Genomic DNA, 22,088 nt, shown 5'->3' on the forward strand with positions numbered 1-22,088 from the left:
CATATTCTCTTATGATAAGATATATATAAATATATAATCTTTATGGAGAGATGATTTTACAAATAAAACATGTTGTGTCTTTGTGGCTATACTTCTTGATGTCTGAATAATAACCTCAAAATAGGGCCGGCCTAAGCTGGGATGTTGGTGTGGAAGGGTCATTGTCACCCACACAGCTGTTAGTAGCATTCAATAAACCACTCACAGAGGTACTGGTAGTTTGGTAACGCATTCAGATTCTTTTAGTTTGACTTCTTATGGTGAGTGAAGATGAAGTTGGAAAAGATAGAGTTGATAAAGGACTTTCAGAAAGGTGAGTGAGTGGTTCCACCTGTCACTTAATTAAGCACAACTTCCCACCAGGAACCCTCCTCAATATTAGCTATTGTATTACTGTGCTCCTCTTGAACCAATCTTGAGCTTTGAACCCTTATCTCAGAGTCTGATCCTATGCACATTACATGCCACTTACTAGCTGTGTGGCTCAGGGCAGGTTATTTAATTCCTCCATGTATCACTTGATCATCTGTATAATTGGAGGAAAATAATATCTACCTCCTAGGACTGTTTTAATGACTAAATGAATGAATTTATGGAAAACTTTGAGAACAACCTATGTTCAAACTTTAAGTCCTATGGAGCAGATACAATGAATAAGCCATAGGTCTGTCAGTTTAATACTATTAGAGATGAGTTGCAGAATATTTTTAGCATGACCTCACTTGTAAAGCTTTAAAAATATGCAAATGCGCTATATTTGTAAAACTAACGCTATCTATATATACGCATTTAGTAAAAGTGTAAAACCATGCATGGGAATGATGGTTACTATCTCAGGAGAGGGAAGGAGAATTACGTTAAGTAGGGGCACATGGTGGGGGGGATCTCCACTGTAATGTTTGATTTCTAAAATATATCTGAAACAAACACAAAAATGTTAAAATCTGTTACAGCTGAGTGGTGGGCATATAAATGTTATATCCTTTAATTTTCCAGTTGTTTGAAAAGTTCTTTTCTTTTTCTTATAAATTACACCTTGAATATAGAGCCCGAATAACATTGGCTTGTATGTCTGCACTTTTACAAGGTGTTCTTTATCAAGTTCACTTTCCAAATCAGAGAACAAAGCCTAAGAGGTGGAATCGCCATGTTCACTTTGCTAGCAAGAAGCAAAGCCAGATCTGAATGGTGTCTTTTATACTCTAATCTTCCACAGATGTTATTAATATTGGCAGATGCAGGCAGTAGTGTTCTACTGTTTAGCAGTTTTCTGAATTGTGGATACGTCATATTTTCAATTCAGTAGAAACATAATAATCCTTTACTGTTGGTAGCTTGAGTCCTTTAAGAAAGGTTTAGTAGCCATGGTGGAAATGAACACCATTGGGTCAACAAGGAGACAGAATACAAAGCTTGACTACACTGCAGGCCTATTGGGAACAGCTGTAGTAAGAATATTTCTTTACCTTTCTCCAAGATCAATAGGATGAGGTTAATTTTCATTCTTGGATTCTAGGAACAAGGGAAATTGATAATATTTTTTTCTAATGAGTTTTGGATTTCTTATTTGACAGTACTTTCAGTTGATCTGAAGCTAATTAAGAATTCACTTTGGAGGGTGGGATTCCACCAAGCTTATTTCCATAGCAGGCTAGGATGGTCCTCTAGGTTTGAATCCCCTTCAACTTGCCTGTCTAGGTGGATAAAAGCCTTCAAGTCTGTTGTAGCTGCCCCCCTCAGTGCCCCAGAGGGAGATAATTGCATTCTAACAAAATATTTTTGGAGGATTCACCTTAAATCTGAAATAATGACTTCGAGTATGTAATCAAAGAACCCCATCAGTTAAGACAAAGCTTTGTGGCATCCCTAAATTGATCCCACAAAGCCCCCTATAAGTCACTTGACCTATGTAGGACAAACTCTCAGGAATTTCAGAGATCCCCCAGGTCCACGAACATGGAAAAGAGCTGTTTAATTGTATGAGACCTACATACACTTTTGAGTACCAGAGCGGTCATAAAAATGTTCCTTTCAGGAGGCTGAGTGATCGTGCTGTAAAAGTTTTCCTTTGGTGGATAACTCTTTGCACCTGAGCACAGGCACAGGCCTAAAATCTTGCGAGGCTTCCTAAACCTTCACCTTCTGTTTCCTGAACAGTCCTTGCTGGCAGTCTTCATTATCAAGATGAAGGCCTCTATGTGATTAAGAGAGCTGCTTTTCCTTAGTCCCTTGATTTTTACTAGGTCTGGGCTGTTGCCAAATAGGTGAGAAATATTGGGTTGATGGTGATTTAATTGAATGATTGCCAGTGACGGGCCTTCAGCGTGGTGGCTTTGACAGGAGTATTTGCTCCCAATAACAAAGGCCAATGGGAAACTTTATGCCCTTTGACCAACATCTCTTTGTTAGATGACGAAGGCATCTCCTTTCTGCCTTAGTCCCTGGTAACCACCATTATACTTTCTCCTATGAGTTTAATTACTTAGGTTATTTAGATTCTTCATATAAGTGGGGTCATGTATTTTTTGTTCTTCTGTGTCTGGCTTCTTCCACTTAGCATAATGTACTCCAGGTTCATCCATGTGGTTGCAAATGACAGGATTTCCTTATTTTTAAAAGATGAATAATATCACATTGTATGTAAATATCATATTTTCTTTATCCATTCATCCATTGATGGACATTTAGGTTGCTTCCATATCTTGGCTATTGTGGATAGTGCCTCAGTGAACATGAGAGGACAGATATCTCTTTGAGATCCTGTTTTCATTTCCTTTAGATATATACCCAGAATGGGATTGCTGGATCCTATGTCAGTTGTATTTTAATTTTTTGAAGACTCTTCCTACTGTTTTCCATAATGGCTGCACCAATTTACATTCCCCCCAACAGTGCACAAGGGTTCCTTTTTCTCCACATTCTTGCCAACACTTGTTATATTTCATTTATGATAATAGCCACTCTAACGGATGTGAGGTGATATCTTACTGTGGTTTTGCATTTCCCTGATTAGTGATATTGAGCACTTTTCCATATATGTGTTGGTTATTTGTATGTCTTCTTTTGAGAAATATCTATTCAAGTCCTTTGGCCATTTTAAAATCAGGTTATTTATTTATTTATGCTATTTTGGACATTAACCCTTTATCAGATATGTGGTTTGCAAATATTTTCTCCCATTCCATAGGCTGCCTTTTCACTTTGTTGATGGTTTCCTTTGCTGTGCAGAAGCTTTTTAGTGTGATGTGGTCCCAGTTGTCTATTTTTGCTTTTGTTACTTGTGCTTTCAGTGTCATATCCAAGAAATCATTGCCAAGGCCAATGTCAAGAAGATTTTCTCTGTGTTTTCTTCCAGGAGTTTTCCAGTTTCAGGTCTTATATTTAAGTCGTTAATCCATTTTGAGTTGATTTTTGTGAATGGTGTACCATAGGGGTCCAATTTTATTCTCTTGCATGTGGATATCCGGTTATCCCAATGCTATATAAGTCCTAGAGATCTACTGTACACCATAGTGCCTGTGGTTAACAATACTGTACATTTAAAATTTTGCTAAGAGGATAGATCTTAGGTTAAGTGTTCTAATCACATGCACAAAAATAAGAGAATGGGAGGAAAAAATATGTGTAAAGGTGTTTTTTTAAATACTACTAATAGAGAGGGATAATATGTATTCTTATATTTTAAAAAATATTTAATTTTTTAAAAGCAGTTTTAGGTTCACAGCAAAATTGAGAGGAAGGGACAGGAATTTCCCATAAACCCCTGCCCCCCCCCCCCCCCCCGCCCAGGCACAGCCTCCCATTGTCAACATCCCGCACCAGAGTAGCACCTCTGTTGCAGTTGATGTGTCAACGTAGATTCATCATACGCACCCGAAGTCTGTAGTTTACCTTAATGTTCACTCTTGTACATTTATGGGTTTGGACATGTGTCCACCATTAAAGTATTACACAGAATAATTTCATTGCCCTAAAAAACCTCTGTACTCTGCCTATTCATCCATTCTGACTCACCGTAAAAGCTCCAGTCTTAATTATGGCCCAGGAAGCACTCTGCAGTCTGGTTTTATTATATTCCAGGGAAGAGGGCTAGGGAGTGCCAGCACTCAGCTCCTACCAGGCTACCCCATCCTCCTCACTCTACTTTATTTATTTTTTTAAATAAATTTATTTATTTATTTTTGGGTGTGTTGGGTCTTCGTTTCTGTGCGAGGGCTTTCTCTAGTTGCGGCAAGCGGGGGCCACCCTTCATCGCGGTGCGCGGGCCTCTCACTATCGCGGCCTCTCTCGTTGGGAGCACAGGCTCCAGACGCGCAGGCTCAGTAGTTGTGGCTCACGGGCCCAGTTGCTCCGCGGCATGTGGGATCTTCCCAAACCAGGGCTCGAACTCGTGTCCCCTGCATTAGCAGGCAGACTCCCAACCACTGCGCCACCAGGGAAGCCCTCTACTTTATTTTTTAAAAATTTATTTTATTGAAGTATTTACAATGTTGTGTTAGTTTCTGCTGCACAGCAAAGTGATTCAGTTATACATATGTATACTTTTTCATATTCTTTTCCATTATGGCTTATTCCAGTATATTGAATATAGTTCCCTATGCTATGCAATAGGACCTCGTTGTTTATCCATCCTGTATATAATGGTTTGCATCTGCTAATCCCAAACTCCCAGTCCAACCCTCCCCTGCTCCCCTCTCCCTTGGCAACCACACATCTGTTCTCTATGTCTGCCCTCACTCTGTTTTAGCTGTTTGACCTCCTTGTCATTCGTTGAATAGGCCAGGCATGCTCCTGCCTTAGGACCTTGGCACCTTGATGATCTGCCTGGAATTCTCACTGCCCCCTATTCTTCTATGGCTGGCTCACCTGACAACTTCAGGTCTCTGCTTAAATGTTACTTTCTCAGTGAGGCCTTTTGTTTTTGTGCTGTGAAGTTTTATTTATTTATTTATAAATTTTTGTTGACATATAGTTGATTTACAATGTTGTGTTAGTTTCTGGTGTACAGTAAAGTGATTCAGTTATACAGTGAGGCCTTCCTTGACTGAGAAAATTATTTTAAATTTTATCCCATGTACAGCTCTAAACCTTTTATAGTGTTTATCACCATCTAATATGATACATATTTTACTTATTTATTTCATATTCTCTGTATCCTTTCATTATAGTATCAGCTCCAGGAGATTCCTTCCCCCACTTCTGTGTCTCCAGTGCCTAGAACAGAACCTGGCATATAACATATTTCACTCATTCTAACAAGCACATTTTTTTTTCATATAATAAGACATCCGAATTTTAGAGGCTTTATAATCAATGACATTCCAGTTGGCTGGCGGACAGGTGTGCTGTAGCTGCGATCACTTGCACATGAAGAATTTGATCTGAAATTTTCTGTTGACACCTCCTGGTAAGATCAGAGAGGGTCAGCATGAAAACTTGAGAAATAGGGGTCACCCATGGACAGGCAATTCTGGAGATAAGAGTGGAGCATTCTTTTAAGAGATATTGCATTATCCATGCTTGTGATGGCTCAAAGCATGATAATTATGTGAGAAAACAGGGACTGATGATTCTGAGCCAGGATGCGATTTGGAAGACGCAGACTCATGATGAAAATATTTTAGGATTTACTTTCACCAGCTACTTTGTTTACATTTGTTTTTGTATGTAGCATGTGAGTGATATGATTAAAAATGTCCACAGAGCTCTTTTAATTTGCATAGAATGATTCCAAGATTAAGTACCGAAATGTGTCAGATTAATTGGTAGCTTCTTTAATCTTAGTGGTCCATAAAATAATGGTGTATCTAAAGTTGGAAGAATCTTAGATTCAAGGAAACAGCTGGAACAGATGCTCAAAGATTTGTTAAATGAGCGAATGGAAGTTCACCCTGACTTTTTTCTTCTCCAAAAGGCCCTCATGGCTCCTTCTAATCCTATGAAACAGTGCCATCTGCAGGGAAGGCAGCTCATGATGTCTGGTTTGGTTGTGAAGTCCCCAGAGAAGTCAGTATTTGTTTTTCTTCCCTGTGAGGTAGGAGATAGATGGGCCCCTGGGCTGGACAGCGGGTGTTTGTCAAGTGGAGCAAAATTGAAGCTTTGTTCTCACCCAGACACTCCAAGGACAAAGGTAGTGGCAGAAGCTGAGCTCTGCTGGAATAAAGAGATAAGATGACCACTCCTGAGGTCAAGGAAAACTTCCCTGTCTGCACATGCACGGGAAGGCTCCTTGGGGAACAAAAGGGGAGGGGGTGCCACCCCATAATAAGTGTGGACATGCACCCATAGGCCTCTGCAGTGGGATCCATCTTAGCAAAAAGTTGCACATGTATGTTGGGGAGAGTCCTAGGACGGGTCAGGTGTGAAAAAGAAACAAGATAATTGGCCAAATGTAAACAAAGACCTGGAAGGACTGCACTCCTCATTAGAGAGGACGCCCATATCCTTTCTGCCTTGTTTCTGACTTAAACAGTTTCTCTGTGTGCTCTCCCAGATGTTATGCTGTGTCTCTAATAATAAACTTTGGACCTGTTTTTACAGTTTTTGCCTCCTTGAAACACTCTTGCTTTCAATGGGGGTAAGAGCCAGGGGAACTTGGCTTCTAGCCTCTAGCCCCTGGTGGTCTAGTGGCTAGGATTCCTGGTTTTCATCCAGGCTACACAGGTTGAATTCCTGGGCAGGGAACTGAGATCTCTCTTTGGGACTGCTCACTGCTGTCTCTCCAGGATCACCTGTGTGTGTGCCTGTGTATTCGTGGAGTGGGCAGGGGAGGGTCCTAGTCTATGCTGCAGGGGAGCGGGGCAGAGAATGAAGATCTAGAGTATAAAGAAAAGGTCTGAGCCTTGAGGTATTTCCAGTCTAGCTTGAGAGGCTGTCTTTTCTTCCAGCAGAGATTTTCATCTTCAAGAACCAACTCACTAACCAAGAAAATCTTTTTTTTTTTTTCCTTTTCTTCAAAGTGATATTGTACGCCTTTTATTTCTCTTCTCTGAACACGGGGAAACACAAGGGTGATTTTTCCTTTCTTGTCAAACTCTTCTCTTTCCCACATATTAATGAACAATGTTTGAGCACCTGTTCAATGCCAGACCCTGCTTTAGGTCCCAGGAGATATGCAGTTGGCAGGAAACACAAGGCCACGGAACTCATGGAGCTGACTTTCTGGCATAGAAGATAAACAATAAACACATAAACAAATAATTGATACTTTCATATTGCAGCAAGTAGTTTAAAGTGATAGTGGTGGGTAAAAATGGAAACTGGGTGGGGAAGGGCAGGGCTTAGAAGCAGCATGCCCTGGGATGGCCTACTAAGGGGGTGATGTCCAAGCTGAGAAAGGATGAGAGCATGCCAGCCACCAGTGCTTCAGTGAAAGGGCCTTCCAGGCTAAGGGAACACAAAATGCAAAAGCCCTGATATGAAAAAAAAAAAAAAAAAGCCCTGATATGGAAGAGAGCATGGCACCATCCAAGGACAAAGAGGAAGTCAATGTGGCCACACAGGTGGACAGACTTGGGATCTTTTTGAAAAGCACAGTGACCAGGAGTTGTTGGTGGACTAGGTATGGAGGGTGAAGGAGTAAAGGAAATGGATCAAAGATAATGTCTAGGATTTGGGACCTGGGTAGTCAGGTGGATTATGATGCCGCTTAATGATGAACAGTTTGCAGAGAAAGATGAATTCTGGACAAGTGGCCATGTCAAGTAGGCAAATAGATACACAATCCTGGACAAGTCAGAGAGGGAGCCAAACAAGGGCTCAGGTTGAACCAAGCCAACAACCCCGGTGTTAGTCTTAGTTCTGATGTTAGGCTATGCTATCTTGGGTACCGCTTCATCACTTCAACAGACATGTACTGAGCATCCACTGTATGGAATTTTCAGCCATGGACACAGAAAAGGGGGAAGGAATCTTTTTTCCAGGGTACAATTTTTTGGTGGAAGGGGGAGCGTTTAATGGATGAAAAGAAGTAAGAGTGTGAAGAATGAGAATTGTGTGCCGATGGGTGGGGATCACTCATCTTTACTGGAATAGTTCTTAATTCTTGTCACCTGGCTGTGCTGAGTTTCCCTGAGTACTTTTGGGGAAGGGGATCAGAATTGCAACATGATATTTTTCTATTTCAACAGGGATAGAATGTGACTTCTTTTACTTTCTTAGTTATGGAAGAGGAGATTGAATCTCAAAAATGTGTATAAGGCAATGAATTATATTTGGGTCCAGTGACCCATGAGTTGGCAGACTGATTTGAGGCGGGTTTTTTTGTTTTGTTTTGTTTTGTTTTGTTTTTACCCTGTCATGGCTTGTGAGATTGAGATTCAGGTAAGAGTAGGATGCATTTCTCACACTTTTGTCTTTTTGCTTTTATAAAGTCCAAATACTTGTTCCGAATTTGTCTTTGTAATAAGGTGCTATGCTACTAATTTTGCTTTCAAACAATGCAGAATGAGGGAAAAGTAGGTTTTCTACTAAGAATGAGGGCATTTACTAAAGTAGGAGATGAAGAGTGAGTTTTCCGTTTTCATTTATGTACTTGGGGTATCCTCTATACAGGACACTCCAGTTGGGTTGGCAAACTTTTTCTGGAAAGGGGAAGATAGCAAATATTTTGGGTTTTGTGAGCCATGCCTTGTAAATCATGATATCTATTGCAACCATTCTGTCATTGTAGCTCAAAAGTAGCAATAGGCAATATGCAAATGAATGAGCATGTCTGTGTTTCAATAACACTTTTTTTTTATGGACACTGAAATTTGAATTTCACATAATTTTCATGTGTCATGAAATACTCTTCTTTTGGTTTTGTTTCACCCACTTAGCTTACATAGGCTAGCTCTACATTATATAAGGTATATCTTTGTAGTATAAACTCCTGACAGTTTTTTGGATTATAATACAAGTGCCTGACTTCTTAAGCTTTTGATTGCCGATGCATCCACTTCAAAGATGGCTATCTCAAAAAAACACATCACCAGATAGAGTCGGGCCCCATCTCTCATTGACTTAGATAACTGACCATTTGGCCTCTTTAATTCCTACTCTTAATGTTATAAACTCATCAATAAAGGGTGTGTCTGCAAAAACCTAGGTCCCCAACCCTGGACCCCAATAAAAGCAGAACCCCAGGCCCGGGCTCCCTTTCTACCTGTGACCTCATTATGTGGCCCTAGATATGCTGTGTACCCTCCAGGACCTGTGAGTAAGAACCCTTGTCTTTCAAACTTTCCTGATGGTTATTGCTGAGGGCATCTTGAAATCCTAAGAAAAACCACAATAGTGGGCCAGACATGACCTTGGTTCTGAAAGGGGAGATGTCTGTGGGAAGCTCTCAGTGGCCCCAGGTGGTGCCCTAGGCATTTCTAGCCATAGCCTCACTGTAGGTGGGATGAGGGCAGGAAACAATCTTGCTGCAGATCTCGTATTTCAAAACTAATTAAAGACTTATTTTTATCCCCACAAAATAAGACAAGATGGATGTGTTGGTGGACAGAAATGGAGGAACGTCAAAAATTTAAAGCACAATAAATACTTGTAGTAAGACTTTTGGTATTACTGTTGCCTTTTTCCAGGTCACCCCAAAATACTAAATTCAAACAATAGTTTGACTTAGGACCAACTGTATTGTAGCAGTGTTCATCTTGCATCTCTGAGCTTAACGTTTTTTGGGGTCCTTCTTCACAGCATTTTATAATATCTAATTTCCATTCTAAACTTATTCTTGGGAAGTGTTTTTCTACAACTGTACTATCATTACCACTTAGTGTTTGCAGAGGTGTTTTGGACTTGATACATTTTCATCATAATAATGAGATGTTTACATTACGAAACAGTGTCCCAAATCATTCATATAAGTTATGAGTAGCTACAATAATACCCTTAATCATGCAATAATGTCCCCAAATGGTGAGGACATCTATTACCAGCTAAACTGTTTGAAAAACATGGTAACATTAGTGTTCTAAAGTAACCCTTTTTGGTTAACTAACATTGTTTTCTTGCTCTATTTAAAACTCTGTATAACTTACATATGTATCCTCTGAATCCAATAACTTCTGCTTCATTGAGTGAATAGAACTTCCTAGACCCTTTAATATGAAGATAATTTTTTCCCCAGTGGGTTGAAAGGTAAATGAGAGTCAACAGACATGAAGGTCATTTCAAAGAGCACTCAAATGTTATCAACTTCTTAGTTTAGATATGCAAACCTTCTCATGACGTATGAAATAACTTCCATTCAAATTTCTGTGTTCTGTCAGGTGTCTGCAGATAGACACTTTTTAACTGTCTTGCAGTACATTCCAAGGAACCAAACACAGACTTTTGAGTTTTATTAGATATGTAAGACTTCCTAGTGAGTCCCACATTGTATAGCTCTTTAGTTTTATTTTTCTAATTGAAGTATAGTTGATTTACAATGTTGTGTTAGTTTTAGGTGTAGAGCAAAGTGATTCAGTTATATATACACACACACACACACACACACACACATATGTATATATAAAATTTTTTTCAGATTCTTTTCCTTTATAGGTTATTATAAAATATTGAGTACAGTTCCCTGTGCTATACAGTAGGTCCTTGTTGCTGATCTATTTTATATATAGTAGTGTGTATATGTTAATCCCAAACTCCTAATTTATTGCTATTCCCACCCCCTTTCACCTTTGGTAACCATAACTTTGTTTTCTATGTCTGTGAGTCTATTTCTGTTTTGTATATAAGTTCATTTGTATCTTAGATTCCACAAATAAGTGATATCATATGATATTTGTCTTTCTCTGTCTGGCTTATCTCACTTAATATGATACTCTCTAGGTCCATTCTTGTTGTTGCAAATGGCATTATTTCGTTCTCTTTTATGGCTGAGTAATATTCCATTGTATATATGTACCACATCTTCTTTATCCATTCATCTGTCGATGGATATTTAGGTTACTTCCATGTCTTGGCTAGGACTTCCAAGACAAGTGGTGAGAGTGGACATCCTTGTCTTGTTCCTGATCTTAGAGGAAAGGCTTTCAGCTTTTTACAATTGAGTGTGGTGTTAGCTGTGGGTTTGTCATATATGGCCTTTATTATGTTGAGGTATGTTTCCTCTATGCCCACTTTCTGGAGAGTTTTTATCATAAATGGATGTTGAATTTTATCAAAAGCTTTTTCTTTTTTTTTTTAATATAAATTTATTTATGTATTTATTTTGGGCTATGTTGGGTCTTCACTGCTGCACGTGGGCTTTCTCTAGTTGCAGCGAGCAGGGGCTACTCTTTGTTGCAGCGAGCGGGCTTCTCATTGCAGTGGCTTGTCTTTGTTGCGGAGCACGGGCTCTAGGCGCCCAGGCTTCAGTAGTTGTAGCACACGGGCTCAGTAGTTGTGGCTCACGGGCTGTAGAGCGCAGGCTCAGTAGTTGTGGTGCATGGGCTTAGTTGCTCCACGGCATGTGGGATCTTCCCGGACCAGGGCTCGAACCTGTGTCCCCTGCATTGGCAGGCGGATTCTTAACCACTGCGCCACCAGGGAAGCCCAAAAGCTTTTTCTGCATCTATTTAGGTAATCATATGGTTTTTATTCTTCAATTTGTGAATGTGGTGTATCACACTGATTGATTGGTGGATATTAAAAAATCCTTGCATCCTTGGGATAAATCCCACTTGTTCATGGTGTATGACCCTTTTAATGTATTGTTGGATTCAGTTTGCTAGTACTTTGTTGAGGATTTTTGCATCTGTGTTCATCAGTGATATTGGCCTATAGTTTGCTTTTCTTGTTGTATCTTTGTCTGGTTTTGGTATTAGCATGATGGTGGCCTCATAGAATGAGTTCAGAAGTATTCCTTCCTCTGGGGGGAGGAGAGAAGATGGCGGAAGAGTAAGACGCGGAGATCACCTTCCTTCCCACAGATACAGTAGAAATACATCTACACGTGGAACTGCTCCTACAGAACACCCACTGAACGCTGGCAGAAAACGTCAGACCTCCCAAAAGGCAAGAAAATCCCCCCGTACTTGGGTAGGGCAAAAGAAAAAAGAAATAACAGAGACAAAAGAATAGGGACGGCACCTGCACCAGTGGGAGGGAGCTGTGAAGGAGGAAAGATTTCCACGCACTAGGAGCCCCTTCGCGGGCAGAGACTGCGGGTGGCAGAGGGGGGAAGCTTCGGAGCCACGGAGGAGAGCGCAGCCACAGGGGTGCGGAGGGCAAAGCGGAGAGATTCCCGCACTTCCCGCACGGAGGCTCGGCGCTGACCAGCACTCACCAGCCCGAGAGGCTTGTCTGCTCAGCCGCCGGGGCGGGCGGGGCTGGGAGCTGAGGCTCGGGCTTCGGTCGCAGGGAGAGGACTGGGGTTGGCGGCGTGAACACAGCCTGAAGGGGTTAGTGCACCACAGCTAGCCGGGAGGGAGTCCGGGAAAAAGTCTGCAGCTGCCGAAGAGGCAAGAGACCTTTTCTTCCCTGTTTCCTGGTGCGCGAGGAGAGGGGATTCAGAGCGCCGCCTAAACGAACTCCAGAGACGGGCGCGAGCCGCAGCTAACAGCGCGGACCCCAGAGACGGGCGTGAGACGCTGGGGCTGCTGCCGCCGCCTCCAAGAAGCCTGTGTGCGAGCCCAGGTCACTCTCCACACCGCCCCTCCCGGGAGCCTGTGCAGCCCGCCACTGCCAGGCTCCCGTGATCCAGGGACAACATCCCCCGGGAGAACGCACTGCGCGCCTCAGGCTGCTGCAACGTCACGACGCCTCTGACGCCGCAGGCTCGCCCCGCCTCCTCCGTACCCCTCCCTCCCCCCGGCCTGGGTGAGCCAGAGTCCCCGAGGCAGCTGCTCCTTTAACCCCGTCCTGTCTGGGCGGGGAACAGACGCCCTCAGGCGACCTACACGCAGAGGCGGGTCCAAATCCAAAGCTGATCCCCAGGAGCTGTGCGAACAGAGAAGAGGAGGGGAAATCTGTCCCAGCAGCCTCAGAAGAAGCGGATTAAAACTCCACAAACAACTTGATGTGCCTGCATCTGTTGAATACCTGAATAGACAACGAATCATCCCAAATTCAGGAGGTGGACTTTGGGAGCAGGATATATTAATTTTTCCCCTTTTCCTTTTTTTTTGTGAGTGTATATGTATATGCTTCTGGGGGAGATTTTGTCTGTATAGCTTTGCTTTACAATAGCTTTATTTTACTTCACTATATTATAGCTTCTTTCTTTCTTTTCTTTTCTTTCTTTCTTTCTTTCTTTCTTTCTTTCCTTCCTTCCTTCCTTCCTTTCTTTCTTTCTTTCTATTTTTTCTCCCTTTTACTCTGAGCCGTGTGGACGAAAGGCTCTTGGTGCTTCAGCCAGGCATCAGGGCCGTACCTCGGAGGTGGGAGAGCCAACTTCAGGACACTGGTCCACAAGAGACCTCCCAGCTCCACGTAATACCAAACGGCAAAAATCTCTCAGAGATCTCCATCTCAACATCAAGACCCAGCATCACTCAATGACCAGCAAGCTACAGTGCTGAACACCCTATGCCAAACAACTAGCAAGACAGGAACACAGCCTCATCCATTAGCAGAGAGGCTGCCTAAAATCATAATAAGGACACAGACACCCCAAAATACACCACCAGACGTGGACGTGCCCACCAGAAAGACAAGATCCAGCCTCATCCACCAGAGCTCAGGCACTAGTTCCCTCCACCAGGAAGCCTACACAACCCACTGAACCAACCTTAGCCACTGGGGACAGATACCAAAAACAACGGGAACTACAAACCTGCAACCTGTGATAAGGAGACCCCAAACACAGTAAGATAAGCAAAATGAGACGACAGAAAAACACACAGCATGAAGGAGCAGGGTCAAAACACACTAGACTTAACAAATGAAGAGGAAATAGGTAGTCTACCTGAAAAAGAATTCAGAATAATGATAGTAAGGATGATCCAAAATCTTGGAAATAGAATAGACAAAATGCAAGAAGCATTTAACAAGGACGTAGAAGAACTAAAGAGGAATCAAGCAATGATGAAAAACACAATAAATGAAATTAAAAATACTCTAGATGGGATCAATAGCAGAATAACTGAGGCAGAAGAAAGGATAAGTGACCTGGAAGATAAAATGGTGGAAATAACTACTGCAGAGCAGGATAAAGAAAAAAGAATGAAAAGAACTGAGGACAGTCTCAGAGACCTCTGGGACAGCATTAAACGCACCAACATTCGAATTATAGGGGTCCCAGAAGAAGAAGAGAAAAAGAAAGGGACTGAGAAAATATTTGAAGAGATTATAGTTGAAAACTTCCCTAATATGGGAAAGGAAATAGTTAATCAAGTCCTGGAAGCACAGAGAGTCCCATACAGGATAAACCCAAGGAGAAACACACCAAGACACATATTAATCAAACTGTCAAAAATTAAATATAAGGAAAACATATTAAAGGCAGCAAGGGAAAAAAAAACAAATAACACACAAGGGAATCCCCATAAGGTTAACATCTGATCTTTCAGCAGAAACTCTGCAAGCCAGAAGGGAGTGGCAGGATATACTTAAAGTGATGAAGGAGAAGAACCTACAACCAAGATTACTCTACCCAGCAAGGATCTCATTCAAATGTGATGGAGAAATTAAAACCTTTACAGACAAGCAAAAGCTGAGAGAGTTCAGCACTACCAAACCAGCTTTACAACAAATGCTAAAGGAACTTCTCTAGGCAAGAAACACAAGAGAAGGAAAACACCTACAATAACAAACCCAAAACATTTAAGAAAATGGGAATAGGAACATACATATCGATAATTACCTTGAATGTAAATGGATTAAATGCTCCCACCAAAAGACACAGGCTGGCTGAATGGATACAAAAACAAGACCCATATATATGCTGTCTACAAGAGACCCACTTCAGACCTAGAGACACATACAGACTGAAAGTGAGGGGATGGAAAAAGATATTCCATGCAAATGGAAATCAAAAGAAAGCTGGAGTAGCAATTCTCATATCAGACAAAATAGACTTTAAAATAAAGACTATTACAAGAGACAAAGAAGGACACTATATAATGATCAAGGGATCGATCCAAGAGGAAGGTATAACAATTGTAAATATTTATGCACCCAACATAGGAGCACCTCAATACATAAGGCAAGTACTAACAGCCATAAAAGGGGAAATCGACAGCAACACAATCATAGTAGGGGACTTTAACACCCCACTTTCACCAATGGACAGATCATCCAAAATGAAAATAAATAAGGAAACACAAGCTTTAAATGATACATTAAACAAGATGGACTTAATTGATATTTATAGGACATTCCACCCAAAAACAACAGAATACACATTTTTCTCAAGTGCTCATGGAACATTCTCCAGGATAGATCATATCTTGGGTCACAAATCAAACCTTGGTAAATTTAAGAAAATTGAAATCGTATCAAGTATCTTTTCCGACCACAACGCTATGAGACTAGATATCAATTACAGGAAAAGATCTGTAAAAACTACAAACACATGGAGGCTACACAATACATTACTTAATAATGAAGTGATTACTGAAGAAATCAAAGGGGAAATCAAAAAATACCTAGAAATAAATGACAATGGAGATACGACGACCCAAAACCTATGGGACGCAGCAAAAGCAGTGCTAAGAGGGAAGTTTATAGCAATACAAGCCTACCTCAAGAAACAGGAAACATCTCGAATAAACAACCTAACCTTGCACCTAAAGCAATTAGAGAAAGAAGAACAAAAAAACCCCAACGCCAGCAGAAGGAAAGAAATTATAAAGATCAGGTCAGAAATAAATGAAAAAGAAATGAAGGAAACAATAGCAAAAATCAATGAAACTAAAAGCTGGTTCTTTGAGAAGATAAACAAAATTGATAAACCATTAGCCAGACTCATCAAGAGAAAAAGGGAGAAGACTCAGATCAATAGAATTAGAAATGAAAAAGGAGAAATAACCACTGACACTGCAGAAATACAAAAGATCATGAGAGATTACTACAAGCAACTCTATGCCAATAAAATGGACAACCTGGAAGAAATGGACAGATTCTTAGAAATGCACAAACTGCCGAGACTGAACCAGGAAGAAATAGAAAATATGAACAGACCAATCACAAGCACTGAAATTGAAACTGTGATTAAAAACCTTCCAACAAACAAAAGCCCAGGACCAGATGGCTTCACAGGTGAATTCTATCAAACATTTAGAGAAGAGCTAACACCTATCCTTCTCAAACTCTTCCAAAATATTGCAGAGGGAGGAACACTCCCAAACTCATTCTACGAGGCCACCATCACCCTGATACCAAAACCAGACAAAGATGTCACAAAGAAAGAAAACTACAGGCCAATATCACTGATGAACATAGATGCAAAAATCCTCAACAAAATACTCGCAAACAGAATCCAACAGCACATTAAAAGGATCATACACCATGATCAAGTGGGGTTTATCCCAGGAATGCAAGGATTCTTCAATATACGCAAATCAATCAATGTGATACACCATATTAACAAATTGAAGGAGAAAAACCATATGATCATCTCAATAGATGCAGAGAAAGCTTTCGACAAAATTCAACACCCATTTATGATAAAAGCCCTGCAGAAAGTAGGCATAGAGGGAACTTTCCTCAACAAAATAAAGGACATATATGACAAACCCACAGCCAACATTGTCCTCAATGGTGAAAAACTGAAACCATTTCCACTAAGATCAGGAACAAGACAAGGTTGCCCACTCTCACCACTATTATTCAACATAGTTTTGGAAGTGTTAGCCACAGCAATCAGAGAAGAGAAAGAAATAAAAGGAATCCAAATCGGAAAAGAAGAAGTAAAGCTGTCACTATTTGCAGATGACATGATACTATACATAGAGAATCCTAAAGAGGCTACCAGAAAACTCCTAGAGCTAATCAATGAATTTGGTAAAGTAGCAGGATACAAAATTAATGCACAGAAATCGCTTGCATTTCTATACACTAATGACGAAAAATCTGAAAGTGAAATTAAGAAAACACTCCCGTTTACCATTGCAACAAAAAGAATAAGATATCTAGGAATAAACCTACCTAAGGAGACAAAAGACCTGTATGCAGAAAATTATAAGACACTGATGAAAGAAATTAAAGATGATACAAATAGATGGAGAGATATACCATGTTCCTGGATTGGAAGAATCAACATTGTGAAAATGACTCTACTACCCAAAGCAATCTACAGATTCAATGCAATCCCTATCAAACTGCCACTGGCATTTTTCACAGAACTAGAACAAAAAATTTCACAATTTGTATGGAAGCACAAAAGACCCCGAATAGCCAAAGCAATCTTGAGAACGAAAAATGGAGCTGGGGGAATCAGGCTCCCTGACTTCAGACTATACTACAAAGCTTCAGTAATCAAGACAGTTTGGTACTGGCACAAAAACAGAAATATAGATCAATGGAACAGGATAGAAAGCCCAGAGATAAACCCACACACATATGGTCACCTTATCTTTGATAAAGGAGGCAAGCATATACAGTGGAGAAAAGACAGCCTCTTCAATAAGTGGTGCTGGGAAAATTGGACAGGTACATGTAAAAGTATGAAATTAGAACACTCCCTGACACCATGCACAAAAATAAACTCCAAATGGATTAAAGACCTAAGTGTAAGGCCAGACACTATCAAACTCTTAGAGGAAAACATAGGCAGAACACTCTATGACATATATCACAGCAAGATTCTTTTTGACCCAGCTCCCAGAGAAATGGAAATAAGAACACAAATAAACAAATGGGACCTAATGAAACTTAAAAGCTTTTGCACAGCAAAGGAAACCATAAACAAGACCAAAAGACAACCATCAGAATGGGAGAAAATATTTGCAAATGAAGCAACTGACAAAGGATTAATCTCCAAGATTTACAAGCAGCTCATGCAGCTGAATAACAAAAAAACGAACAACCCAATCCAAAAATGGGCAGAAGACCTAAATAGACATTTCTCCAAAGAAGATATACAGATGGCCTACAGACACATGAAAGAATGCTCAACATCATTAATCATTAGAGAAATGCAAATCAAAACTACAATGAGATATCATCTCACACCGGTCAGAATGGCCATCATCAAAAAATCTAGAAACAATAAATGCTGGAGAGGGTGTGGAGGAAAGGGAACACTCTTGCACTGTTGGTGGGAATGTAAATTGATACAGCCACTATGGAGAACAGTATGGAGGTTCCTTAAAAAACTACAAATAGAACTACCATACGACCCAGCAATCCCACTACTGGGCATATACCCTGAGAAAACCATAGGTCAAAAAGTGTCATGTACCACAGTGTTCATTGCAGCTCTATTTACAATAGCCAGGACCTGGAAGCAACCTAAATGTCCATCAACAGACGAATGGATAAAGAAGATGTGGCACATATATACAATGGAATATTACTCAGCCATAAAAAGAAATGAAATGGAGGTATTTGTAATGAGGTGGATGGAGTTAGAGTCTGTCATACAGAGTGAAGTAAGTCAGAAAGAGAAAAACAAATACAGTATGCTAACACATATATACGGAATCTAAGGGAAAAAAAAAAAAAAGGCCATGAAGAACCTAGTGGCAAGACGGGAATAAAGACACAGACCTACTAGAGAATGGACTTGAGGATATGGGGAGGGGGTGGGGTGAGATGTGACAGGGTAAGAGAGTGTCATGGACATATATACACTACCAAATGTAAAATAGATAGCTAGTGGGAAGCAGCCGCATAGCACAGGGAGATCAGCTCGGTGCTTTGTGACCACCTAGAGGGGTGGGATGGGGAGGGTGGGAGGGAGGGAGATGCAAGAGGGAAGAGAAATGGGAACATATTGTATATGTATAACTGATTCACTTTGTTATAAAGCAGAAGCTAACACACTATTGTAAGGCAATTATACTTCAATAAAGATGTTTAAAAAAAAAAAAAAAAAGAAAAATTCGTTCCCAAATGTGATGTTTCTTTTGGTTGCAGAGTAATTTTTTTAAAACATTAGATGCAATATTCCAATAAAACTTTTCTCACATAAAATAAAAAGCATGAAATTAAATTGAATCCTCTAAAGGGTACATTATGAATGCTATATCTAATTATTTCACCTAAAAATATACAAATAAATACTAATGGATTAAAAAAAAAAAAAAAAAAAGAAGTATTCCTTCCTCTGCAATTTTTGGAATAGTTTCAGAAGGATAGATGTTAACTCTTCTGTAATATTTGATGGAATTCGCCTATGAAGCCATCTGATCCTGGACTTTTGTTTGTTGGGAGTTTTTAAATCACAGATTCAATTTCAGTACTTGTAATTGGTCTGTTCATATTTTCTATTTCTTCCTAGTTCAGTCTTGGGAGATTGTACCTTTCATTTATTTCTGTTCTGATCTTCACGATTTCTTTCCTTCTACTAACTTTGGGTTTTGTTTGTTCTCTTTCTCTAGTTGCTTTAGGTCTAATGTTAGGTTGTTTATTTGAGATTTTTCTTGTGTCCTGAGATAAGATTGTATCACTATAAACTTACCTCATAGAACTGCTTTGCTGCATCCTCCCATGGATTTTGGATTGTCATGTTTTCGTTTTCATTTGTCTCTAGGTTTTTTTTCTTTTTGGCTGTGCCATGTGGCATGCAGGATCTTAGTTCCCCAACCAGGGATTGAACCTGTGTTCCTGCAGTGGAAGCATGGAGTCTTAACCACTAGACCGCCAAGGAAGTCCCTGTCTCTAGATATTTCTAATTTCCTCTTTGACTAGAAGTAAGTTATTTTTTAAAGTGAGGGATGGCTTATAGCATAATGAATCACAGCTCTCTGAATACTACTAATTTTTGATGCATATTTGATGCACAGTTCTTAAGCAGCTATAGGAATAGAGTTCCTGAGTATGCATAGGAACTTGCATAGAGTATGCAAGTGGATGGCCAGATTTCTCTCTCATGGAAGGGAGGGCCCATCATTTGATGCACAGGGGAATGATCCAATGGTACATAGATTCCTGAAAAGACAAAAACAGAGAGCGCAGATCCTGTGTTCATTGTTTCTAAGAAAAGCAGAGTATATGTTTGTGTATAGATCTTGAGACAGAATGTTCTATCTTTCAAACTCTGTCTTTCAGACAGCAATGATTCATTTATAGGATTATATGCATGGTGTTATGGATGGTTATGGATACTTGACAATTTCAATCGTCAAAACACATATTGTAAAAACAAACAAACAAACAAAACACATATTGTTACGCAGGCATTTAATTCTTTTAGGAAGACTTTGAATCCTAACTTTAGGAGTCTTCTGAGTTACCCTTTACTGTGGGTTATCTGCACACTCAAAACCACCATTTTGTACTCTTAATAATATTATTTTTAGGATCCAGGTATCTACTGATGTTGGAATCGAAAGATATTTTACCTTAGTTTCGTTTATAAAATTCTAAACAAAGTTTTAGGGGTTAAACTCTTATTTAAAATGACCCCAGTTAGTGTCCCAGTACAAACAATTAAAAAATATAATTTCTGTTCTCGAAATGCTTTAGAAACAGGGTACTTCAATAAAGCTTCATGACCATTGAACAATATTAAGAAATGCTACTTGTAAGTTTCCTTACCTCAGCCATCTTGCAGAATCAATCTCTTTACACTCTCTTTTGGCTTAGCCTGTTAAATTTTTCTTTGAGTACCAAATCAAAGGCAATTTTTAGAAACTCCTTTTTGGATAAAATGGGAGAAAAAGGAAATACATGCCTTTAGATCTATTTAGATATCTTTGTTTATGGACTGTACTTAGGGTTGAACCAATTTGTTCTTTGTGGCATTCACAGATGTGCTGCTCATATTTCCTTTCAGGGAAAGATGCATTGCCCATCCCAGAACAGCCTCCAGCTGTTAACTCCATTGCTCCTTTAGCCTTTGAGCAGAGATCATACTCTTCTCTTGGGCGTTCCAGTCCATGCCTGAGCAAGATTGGAACAAAGGTCTAGCCATTGCTGCCCAACCTGGGACTCCTCTAAAGGGCAACTTTTAGAATCCCTTGTTGGACCAGCACAGATACAGTCACGTCTCAGTCTTTGTCTGATGACTTCCCCTGATCGATTCTTTCTCCCTTTCCTTTCAGAGGAGTTGTTACTCTTCAATAAAAATTTACACTCCTGAGGAGCTGAGTCAGGATGGCACAGTAGGAAGACCCTGAGTTCACCTCCTCTCATGGGCACACCAAAAATGACAACTATTTACAGAGCAACTATTGATGAGAAAGACTGGAATCTACCAGAAAAGATCCTCTACAACTAGAAATATAAAGAAGGAACCACAACAAAACAGGTAGGAGGGGGGGAGGAAACAAAACAGGTAGAAGGCGGGGAGGATGTGGTGTAGTCAAGACCCATATCCCTGAATGGGCAACCCACAAACAAAAGGATAATTACAATTTCAGAGTTCTCCCCAAGGAGCAAGGGGTCTAAGCCCCACATCAGGCTCCCCAGCCTGGGGGTCCTGCACTGGGAGGACAAGCCCCCCAGAACACTTGGGTTTGAAGACCAGTGGGGCTTGATTTTAGGAGACCCAGAGGCTGTGGGAAATAAAGACTCCACTTTTAAAGGGCTTTCACAAGATCTCACACATTCTGGGACCCAGGGTAAGCAGTAATTTGAAAGGAGCCTGGGTCAGACTCACCTGCTGATCTTGAAGAGGCTCCTAGAGAGGCAGGAGGCAACTGGAGCTCACCCTGGGGACATCGACACTGGTGGCAGCCATTTTTGGAAGCTTGTTCTATCACATGGACACGGGTGCTGGCAAGGACCATTTTGTAATCTTCCCTCTAGCTTATTAGCCTCAGGACTGCCCCGCCCTGCCCACCAGCCTGTAGGCACCAATACTGGAATGCCTCAGGCTAAGCAACTAGCTGGGTGGGGACACAGCCCCATCCACTAGTAGGCAGGCTGCCTTAAGACCCCTGAACCCACAGCTATCCCTGGACATGGCTCTGTCCACCACAGAGCCCAGGACCTGGCCCAGTACGCAGGCACTAGACTGGATATCCCAGGGCCCTACAGCCAGCGAGTCTGGGACACAGCTCTGCCCACCAGTA

Source organism: Balaenoptera ricei, chromosome 8 (genome assembly GCF_028023285.1).
Source record: "Balaenoptera ricei isolate mBalRic1 chromosome 8, mBalRic1.hap2, whole genome shotgun sequence".
NCBI lineage: Eukaryota > Metazoa > Chordata > Mammalia > Artiodactyla > Balaenopteridae > Balaenoptera > Balaenoptera ricei.